This window comes from Rousettus aegyptiacus, unplaced genomic scaffold (assembly GCF_014176215.1).
Source record: "Rousettus aegyptiacus isolate mRouAeg1 unplaced genomic scaffold, mRouAeg1.p scaffold_m13_p_6, whole genome shotgun sequence".
NCBI lineage: Eukaryota > Metazoa > Chordata > Mammalia > Chiroptera > Pteropodidae > Rousettus > Rousettus aegyptiacus.
The window spans coordinates 110,270,696-110,280,599 of NW_023416309.1; the positions used below are offsets into that span (position 1 = coordinate 110,270,696).

Consider the following 9,904-nt stretch of genomic DNA (forward strand, 5'->3'; position numbering starts at 1 on the left):
GCCTCACACCTCCCCTTTCTACATGACATTCAATCATCTTTTCCCGTTCACGCGGTCTCTTCCATTCTTATCCTACGCTGCCCGTGAAAATCGGTGTGAAATAAAAAGGCAACTCTGCCTACAGATGTAATCAATTGGTTTGGCAGGCAGCCCAGGGACACCCAGGAAGGGGAGAGCCAATTTCCCGCGTGGACGTGCCCGCGTTGTCTCTCCCCGCCTCTCCCCTTCCGCCTGCCCGTCCGCTCCCCCCGCCCCCTTTAATTTTCCTGGCTCTTTCTTTTCGGCTTGGCTTTGGTCTTCTTGTTATTTTCTGTTTTGCGCTTAATGGAAATAAACCAGCTCACGGGCCCCTCGACCCTGTCTTTATCGTTTCGTTACACAAGAGGCGGCGGAGGAGAAGGCGTCCGTCATTCCTGCTCTGTCTGCGGGATGCTCAGCTCTCCCAGGGGGTCTTCTCTGCCTTTCTGGGGACCCCCAACGACACCCCCAGATAGGAGACTGGCCTACGAAACCCAGAATGAATGGCTCCCACCATCCGGGAAAGGCAGAGATGTCCCGCACAGGAGAATTGGCTGGGAGAAGCCCACAGGGTGAGGGTCTCAGCATGACGTGTTCCTGGGTCCTGCGGGTGGGTGTCTGTCACCATGCTCCCACCCCCAGAGGTGTGAGTGGAGTGTTCCCATGGCCCCCACAGCCTGTTGGACTTGGAAGTGGAGACATCGGATAGGCAGCTGAATAAATGAGTCCGGAGTTCAACATGACATCCAAGCTGAAGATAAAAATGTAAGTCTTCAGCCTATAAACAGTGTTTCGAGCAGAAGAACGGGCGAGGGTGTGGGCAACCGGCAGAGGGGAGCCGTCCAGGCGCCGAGCCCCCGAGCACACCTGCCGTTAAGGACTGCGGGATGAGGAGGAACCGGCGACAGCTGCCAGGAAGCAGAGGAGGAATCCGAGCCCAGAGGAGGAATCCGAGCCCACGGAGTCCTAAAGGTCCAGGGAAGAAAATGTTTTGAGGAGGGGGGAGCCCAGCCTTCCGGAATACCCGCCATCAACGTTTACTTAGCCTCCTGCATGGGCGGGGCCTCACTCAGCTGGTCTTCACCTGCACTGATACCAGAGGTGATAGCCCCTCCCCGGGGGCAGGTCGATGCAGGGGTGCGACAGCCTGGCTTCCTTGATGCGGTTCAGGACACCCCAAAAGGGCCAACCCCACCCACTTCCAGACTCCTGGTAGAATCGCCTGAGGCCTGGACTCCAGCCACAGTCGGGCGGCCTCCTCCATCGTGGTAAAGGATACAGACCGCGTGGGGCTGGGGTGCGCTACCCACTCCAGAACCTGCTGGGGGCTTTGGCGAGAAACAGGAAACTCACGCGCTCTGCAGGCACGGAGGCAGTGTGGGGTGCGGTGGCCTGACGCTGGGCTGGGTTTGGAGTCTGAGAGCGGCCTTATGTCTGTCAGGGGGGTGCCGGTGACAGCTCCTGCACGAGAGGGTCCCAAGGCGTCACCCGAGAGCCTTCCTGGAAGATGCCCCTGAGGCTGACCTGGCTAATGGCAGGCACGGTCCAGCCTGCCGCCGCTGGAGGTGCTGAAAAAAAGGGGTTCTCTCAGGGAGGTCCTCACCGAACTCCCACAGGAGGAGAACAAGACAAACCCAGTGTCCAGGGATCGCTGCCCTGATGAGGAGCACAAGGACTCAACAGGTGAGGACCCCCCCCCCCAAAAGAGCAGGTGGTCCCTACCTGGGGGAGCTGACCTTTCAGAGGACATGAATACCAGGTAGCCTGAAAATCGTCACAGACTTAGCTGACCCAGCACCACAGGAGCCCTAAGTGTGAGGAGTTAGGTGGGCTTCAGCACAGAGGGCTTCCTGGAGGAGGCAGCGAGATTTCAGACTTGTGTGGCACAGGTTGGCACAGGCTGGACAGACAACAAGAAGGCTTCGGTCGTTCCTCGTGGTCCCGAGGCACAGGGAAGCCCCCACTCCGCTGTCTCCCAACTGCAGGGCCTCGGCCAATTACGAAACCTCTTGGAACCTCAGTGCCATTCTCTGTGAACTAAGAAGCCGGACCAAGATCACGTCTGAAAATGCTCTGTCGACCCAAAGCGGTGACTCCCGGACTTTGAGATTTCATGTCAGGGAAACTTCCGGAAATCTGGGGCCGACGTAGGATTCCCGCTTAATGACATCGTAACACAAACAAGCAAACGAGGTGCTAGCCATTGTCACTGCCGCCGTTACATGATCGAAGAGGGAACAACACACTTAGGCCAGAAATGAAGGGAGGCCAAAAACTCCCCATAAAACTGTTCTTTAAAAAAAAAAAAGAAAGAAAAAAATCTTATGGGGAAAAATTTAACTTACAGAAAAAACTCACCGGCTTGTCCTTGTTTTTCTCATGTTGCCAAAGACGAGGGGAGTTTTCCTGTGAGAACATTGGGCTGGTGCGATGGCGAAAAGGAAAGCCGCCCACGGCCAGCTGGAGGGGCAGGCCCAGAACTTCGGGGTCCCCGGAGGCTGAGGGTCCCCGTCTCAACCCACCTGCTGCCCGCTGAGGCGCCCCAGAGGGACGCTTTCTACACGCAGCTAGCTCCCCGTGGGAGGGCCGCGAAGGGAGCCTCTCTCCCGGGGAGCAGTGAGTGACCGGCTGAAGGACCTCGCCGTCCGTCACAGGCACGTGATCCTACCGCGCGCTGGCCGCTGTCCTCAGAGCCTCCTGAAACTTGAGCTTTTTGTTGCTCACGACAGTGACGAAGGAACTATTATCATACCCGGTTCGTAGCTGGGGAAACTGAGGCACGGCGAAGCTCAGTCACTCCCTTGACTCTCACGGGTAGTAAGTGGCAGAGCCAGGGAGCTGAGAGAGAGAGAGAGAGAGAGAGACAGAGACAGAGAAACAGGGCGATCGGCTGGTGCGAAGAGGCACACGTCCAGAGCCGCCCACCCCGCAAATGTTCAGATGCGGGCGTGCGGGGTGCGAGGGAGAAGCGCTGAATCCCTGCGCGAGCCCCGCGCTGAGGCGGGCTGGATGCCGAGCTCCGAAGAGACGTGTTCGGGGGTCCTTCTGAGAGGCAGAGAAGGCGCACACGCAGGGGCCCACGGCGAGACGGCCGTGTGAACATGGAGCAGCCTGGGGTGACCCGTCTGCCCACAAACCAAGGGGCGCCAAGGGTCACTGGCAACGCCCGGAGCCAGGAGAGAGGCCTGCGCTCTCAACTCGTGGCCTCCAGAAGGACCCGCGCTGCCAACTCCTTGATTTTGGACATCTCGCCTCTAGAGTTGTGACAGAATCAACCTCTGTCGTTTTAAGCCACCTGGTTTGTGGTCCCCTGTTACGGCAGCCACGGGACACTAATACGCCCCTTTTCCCACTTCCTCCTCTCCATCCCCGCCCCCAGTCCCTGTCCCCCATGAGGGAACCAGAGAATTCCACCTCCCTCCCCAACTTCCCCCCCTGCTCACAGTCATCCCCACCGAACCCATCATCAAAATGCCGAATCGGCGAGGTCCCCATGGCAACGGCTCTGATGCCAGAACCCAGGATTACGACACTGGATCAGCCAAAGAGACGGCTTCCAGGTGGGGCCCGGAGGGGTCTGCGGAGAAAACAAACAGCGGACGGAAGGCAATGCCGAGTAACAGGCCCACTGGGGTTTCTTTAGCTGCATTTTATGAAAACAAAGCACGGCGGAAAGTTCCCCTTAACCGGATGAATAATCTGTGGGCATAGAAAGCAAAGAGGCTGTGAGAAACGTGCGTGCCAGCGGGGGCCGCGCTCCAGGCCCAGGAGCTAGCCGCAGCGTGGGGACACACGCAGAGCCCCCTCCCTGCTGCCGTCCCACACGCGCCCTCCCCAAGGGGCCCACTCTGTTTCGCCTGCGCAGAAACACACAGGTGCCCAGGGGTGGGCAGCCCCGCAGACCCCCGATGGCAGCTTGAATGATGCTCTGCCCGCTGCTCCCTGTCCTCCAGAGCTCTGCTCTGGGCGGACACGCCCACTGCCCAAAGACACGCCCACTGTCCAAAGACACGCCCACTGCCCCCGGACACGCCTACTGCCCTGGACACGCCCTTCAGCTCTAAGGGGAGCGCATTTGTGGGGCTGCATTCCATCTCGCTGATACCTCCCAGTGCCTCCTGGACTGGCCCGCAGAGCCTGGGGCTTTTCACCCAGAGACCAACTCCCCAGCTTCTGCTGCAGACAGCGCCCCCTGCTGGCCTCCCGTCCCCTCCTCACGCAGGCTGCGGAACGGCCAGGCAGCTCAGTTCCTTCCTGTCTCCCCTCCAGCCCCACAGTCTGTCAAGTGGCAGGTTCTGCACACTTTCCTCCCCAGTGTCCCTCTGCATTCGCGGCCTGTCAGTCCCCACTGCTCCAGCCCAGCCTCGGGTGATGTGGATTTCGAGCCATCCAGCGCCATCCCCCAAGCCACCTGCTGCCTCCAGACCAGCTCCGCAAACGCGTGCTCAGGCAAAGCCCGCCCTAGCGCGTCCTTCCCATACACGTGCGCTCACACACAGACACTGCAGCAGACTCACAGACACCGCAATGGCCTCACGGACACGCACACAACCCTCTCACGCACATTCTCACACACGCTTGCATGCACACGCACACACGCCAAGCACCAAGGCCCGGGCAGGGCTTCCCAGCCGCACAGGTGCAGCGGATGCCTCGCTGAGGGGGATGTGCTGGGGCGGCCAGGTGGAATCTGCGCAGGGTTATCAACAAGCCCGTGAGCTGCACGGTGGCAGGGACGGACACGCGCTGCCTCCCTGTCTGTCTCTTTCCCTCTCTGACTCCCCAACTCACCTAGCACAGTGCAAAGCGCACAGTAGGTTCTTCACGGGGAGGTTCTCAAATGAACGACCTTGCGCTGCTGTCGCCGAAACCTACACGAGAACGCATAGCAACTGCCCTTCTGCGACCCGAATCTTCGAGTCGGCCTCATTAATACCCCCGGCTCATTCTCCAAAAACAAAGAAAAAAGGGAGTGGAGGAAGCATGCCCATGTCCTTAACTGCCTGCCGGGGGTGCGGACCTCCTGACTCAGAGCCTGGGTCCACAGCGCCCCTCTCCTGGAAAACCCGCCTGCCTCGCCGCGAGCACTCGAGTTTCCTGGCACCACCAGACCTTCAGCTGTTGGCTGCGGCGTGAATAAGTAAGTGAATGAATCAGTTAGCACCATTTTTCCCCGGGCCTTACTTAGCACGGGCCTGAGTACCGGAATGGCATCAGTCAGATGGAGGAGTGGGTGGGTGGCTGGATGGATGAATGGGAATGACCTTTAAAATCTGGCTTGAAACTCATTCTTCCTTCTAAGACTCTTTCTGGAACATTTCCATTCCATTCTGATCTCCCTCTTTATTTGGGCATTTTCTTGGTATGTAAGAAAGTCAGCTTGAGTTAGATTCCTGTACGGGCTTTGCATGGGTGGATGAGTGCGGGTAAACCTATCACCATGACGACCACCCCGCCACAGCCCCTTGGGTGGGCTGTTTCCATCGTGCCATCTTTGAAGCTACTGCAGAGTGAGGTCGCCCCTGGGTGGGGGTGTCTGCGGGAGCTCTGGCTGGGGCACCCCCTTGCAGGTGTTTCCCGGAGCTGGTGTCCTGCAGGGGTGGGCACAGGTAACAGGACTTCTCCAGAGTCAGGACAACATGCCCCCTGAGCCATAATTACTTCCCCTTTATGAAAAAGTGGCCGAGCGCTGTCGCTTTTTAGGCCCCAGGGAAGTGTGTGCTTGCCTTCCTGGGGACCCCACCCACAGGGAAGATGATATGGCATCCCCGCCTGGTGTAGGAGTCCCCACCCCAGGTTTCACCCCAGGGAGAGCAGAAACAAGAGGCCCAGAGAGGGCCCTCAGCTGGAAGCAGCTAGAATCACCCTGGCAGACCAGGCCTTTCCCTGCACCACGGCCATGCCTGCCATGCCCTGGCCCCCATTACCCCTGTTCCCGGAAGCGAAGGAAAGAAGGAAAAATGCAGACAGTTTCCAGAAAGATCTAGAAGCTCCCGGAAGTTGCCAGACATCTCCAGGCTCATCCATCAACACAATGGTGAAGGCTGCTATGATGCTCCAATTACCTGGATGTGAACAGACACAGCCCTGTGGCCTCGAACTCTGACTAAATTAAACCAAGTCAACAAAGCAGCGCAGAGTCCTCCAGGGTCAGAGCCTGCGGGGACAGACCCCACAGGGGCACCGCCCTCATCTCGTGCTTCCTGATCCGCAGAACGCGGTGGGGCCAGCCCTGACATCTCAGGTGGCCGTGAGGAGTAAGGGACAGGAACCAGGCGAAGCGTTTGGCATCGTGCCGTCCAGGTGGCCAGCTGACTCTGACGGCGGGGACGCCGCGCCTCGCCCTGGGCCACGGAGTGCGTCGGTGGCAGAGCTGACTGAGGCCACTCGATCGCCTCTGCCCAGGCCCTGCTCCAGCCGGCAAAGCGTCGGCAGAACCAGCAGTGCCCCTGCAGGTCCCGGCCTCCAGGGACTGTCCAGCTGTGCGTGGCTGGTCGCCCCTGGGAGCGGAGGAGTCAAGCGCCCAGAGGATGTTCCCCTACTCAGAGAAGGTTCCTTGGAATTCTGCTGGAACTCCGGGGTTTCCTCCCCCAAAACGGCACCCCTGGAAGATACAGCTGCCTCTCCTCGCCCCTCTCCTCCTGTCCTCCCCCACCCCCAAGCTCCTCTGGCACGCTGGATGTAGCACAAACCCTGGGTTGCAGGTTCGGGAGGCCTGGGTTCAAAGACAGCTCAGCCACGGGCCGGCTATAGAGCTTCAGACAAGACCTTTGACCTCCCGGGGCTTCTCTCTTAGAGAACGAGCAAAGCCCCAGACACCTGCCAAACTCGGGGATGCCCTGAGCTCCGCCAAGCCTCTGCCCGAAGGAGTTCAAGATGCGCCTTGCGACAAGGCAGGAGATCTGGGGCCTTGCCACCTTCTCCAGAGAGGCAATGTCACGCGCACCCCCTCCTGGCTCAGCACCCCCAGACCGGCCGGCCCAGGCCACTGCTGTCTCCACTCAGCCCCTCAGGCCATCTCCCTCATCCCAGTGAGCAAGCCACCTGGCCGGGCTCCGGCACGTGCCACAGATACCGAAGGATTGGCCCACCTGTTTCTACCTGGTGCTTAGCGGGGTCACCTCACGTGCAGAGTTTATGACGGAGCCTCCCAGTGATGTGCGCCGACGAGAGCGAAGCCGACTTCCATAATGGCCTGAGAAAAGGTCATCACCTGGGCATCTGTCACAGAAATTAAAGGAGCAGTTTGCCACAATAAAGGACTGTCTGCTCGGTGGCCTGCTCACCCTCGCCAGCCGGCTTCCTCCTGCTCTCTTCCAATGATGCTGATAAGACACAGGATAAATTCACCCTCCCGGGCGGCTGCCCACCCTGCTCTAGGAGGTGATTAAAATAGCTACTGGAGAGCTGTGGCCACCAACTTGTGTCCTGGGGGTATGTCCTGTGTTTGCCCCCCACAACGATCCAAAAAGTGTACAAATAGAAAAAAAAAAAAAAACCCCAGGAGGTAAATGTACTGAACTGTTTTCAGGGGTTATTTCCTGGGAGGGGGGGACAAGGAGAAGTTGGGTGGGATTAGAGATGTGAGTGTTCCATTCCTACGGAACATATATTTTGCACGTTTTTATAACATGTTGTACATATGTTTTAAATGTTTTGTTTTTCTATTTTCAAGTCAACAAGAAGCGAGCACTTTCCCCAGGGAGGGAATGCACATGTCGAAATGCCTGCACTTCATCTGATTCAATCTAAGGAGAAGAGGAGAAAGCAGAGTCTGCTGCTGAGCCCCAGACGGCTGTGGGATTCGGTGGGGACGGGGTGGGGGGTGGCAAGCAAGGACAAGCCCTTGAAAGAATAAGATGATCACTCACGCTGGCTCCCAGTATCACTGAAGACCTGATGTTTGATCAGCTTTGCGGGATTAGATAAAGAACATTTCTCACCGGCGCCCTAAGCCTTCCTTTGTTTCCTCGTTTGCTTGTGATCTTGTTCTGCTCCTGGAAGGGGTTTGCTGCCTCCTCGCCCTTTCGTCACTGTGCACGGATTTAAATTTCACAAAAGGAACTTAGAGCCCAGGAAGGCATCACTCACATCGCCGAGCTGTCTCCCTCCCTCGTCAGACATCGTGGAGTTGCTACGATGGCTCGCTGGGGGGTTCCTCGGTCATGGGGGAGAAATGAGAAAACTTTTTAACGGCGGCTCTCGAGTGAACCAAAACTGACGCCCGTAATGAATGGTGCGAGGAAAGGTCCCAGCCGAGGAAACAGTACAGCTGCACGCCGCAGAGACGGGAGAAGCTGCTTCTGACATAATCAGCTCACATCTGTCGAGAGCTCTCGAGAGGAGGGATGACAGGGCAGAGAAAGTGCCCAGTGCCTCGGCGTCGAAGCCCAGCCCGGGTGACCAGCTCCCACTCTGGCTGCTTCGGAGCTAAGGATGGAGCGATCAGCTCTGCTGAAGTTGGGTCACCTTGAGGAAGTATCAGCTCAAAACTGTCAGAAAGAGCCTAGAAGCTGTCAGAGGCGCTCGTCTCCCTAATACCAGGGGGTGCTGCCTCCTGGCATGACAGCAAAGCTCGGGAGTGTGCCGTTTTCAGACAATCGTTGGCACGATGCCTGCAGATATGACAGACCTTGCAGGAGGAGTCTGCGGATGGCCAAGCGGGCGGGGAGGAAACCGAGGCTGGAGGTCGATGTCTTCTTTCGGGCAAGATGCTTCTCTGATGGTTTGCGGCAAGGCCCTGAGCCGAAGTATGTGAGTCCCCACATATTTTTTCTTTCACATTTTTATTATTATTATAATATATATATATATATAAACGACAAATATGTACACATAAACAGAATGGCGTCACGGGCCCCCGTGTACCCATCACGCAGCTCCTACGATGATCTGCGTCCTGCCATTCTTAAGTCATCTGGTCCTCCCTCCCCTTGACACCTCCTCCTCTTGATTCCTTTTTTGCAGTTTTTTTAGATAAAATTTATATGCATTGAAACGCACCAATCTTCACTCTTTGATGTTGACAAATGGATACATTAATATAAAGTGTAGGGGAGGAAAAAAGTTTGCCTCAGCCTTCTAAGGATCCCTGGCTGGGTCTGAAAATTAAACCGACAAAGATAGATTAACAGGGGGAAAGCATTCACATTTTACTGAATTTACAGGTACCTGGGAGCCTTCAGAGACTAAAGACCTGAGGAAGTGACCAGAGCAGAAAGCTTTTGTACCTTTGAGAACAAAAACAATAAATCTGTGAAATATTGACAAGACAAAGGGGTTTGCTCAATGGTAAGGAAGCAACTAGGACAATAAGGGTGAGGTTAGCAAGGTCTGTGTGTGCAGGGCCTCGTCCCCAAATCCCTTGTCTCGGGGGATAAGAATGTTGTCCCTCCTCTTGGTACAGGAAGGGGTCCTTTCACGAGGGAGTTTTATGACCTGTTGGGGGAAGAAGGGCGAGATGGGGGAGATCAGCGTGACCTTCTGCTTCTGCAGTGTTTAAAAAAGTTCCTTAAGCTTAAAATACCTACTATACCAAGGTACCCTATTGTGGGGTACCACGTCCTGAATCCCGTCAGACCCGACCCCTTATTACAATGTAGAACATTTTCGTGTCATTAGGATGATCTGTAGTGTCTTCTCCGAGTCCGTATCCCGGCCCCGTCCAGCAACCGGTATCCTAAGTTTTTCCCGCCATAGACTTGCTTCACCTGTTCTAGAAATTCAAGGGCGTGAAACCACACAGTACGCACTCGCCTACGTCTGGATTCCATCCGCCTGACTTGGTGACATTCCCTAGTTGGTTCCTTTTTGTTGCCCAGGAGCTTACAATCACGTGGCTATTCTGCTCTCGCGCGTCCATTTTCCTGTCAACAGACATTTACGT

At 56.7% G+C, this 9,904-nt stretch overlaps 2 long non-coding RNA genes across 2 annotated transcripts; both read right to left on the reverse strand.

Annotated features, from left to right (window-relative positions):
- Nucleotides 1-204: 204 nt before the first annotated feature.
- Nucleotides 205-2,192, reverse strand: LOC107510245. The gene is made up of 3 exons (XR_004951455.1): nucleotides 1,741-2,192; nucleotides 1,372-1,586; nucleotides 205-984 (listed from the first exon to the last, which is right to left on the reverse strand). It is a non-coding gene; the product is annotated as an uncharacterized LOC107510245 (long non-coding RNA).
- Nucleotides 2,193-2,376: 184 nt separating this feature from the next.
- LOC107510246 lies at nucleotides 2,377-3,646 on the reverse strand. The gene is made up of 3 exons (XR_001596751.2): nucleotides 3,462-3,646; nucleotides 2,541-2,856; nucleotides 2,377-2,424 (listed from the first exon to the last, which is right to left on the reverse strand). It is a non-coding gene; the product is annotated as an uncharacterized LOC107510246 (long non-coding RNA).
- Between the last annotated feature and the right edge of the window lie 6,258 nt (nucleotides 3,647-9,904).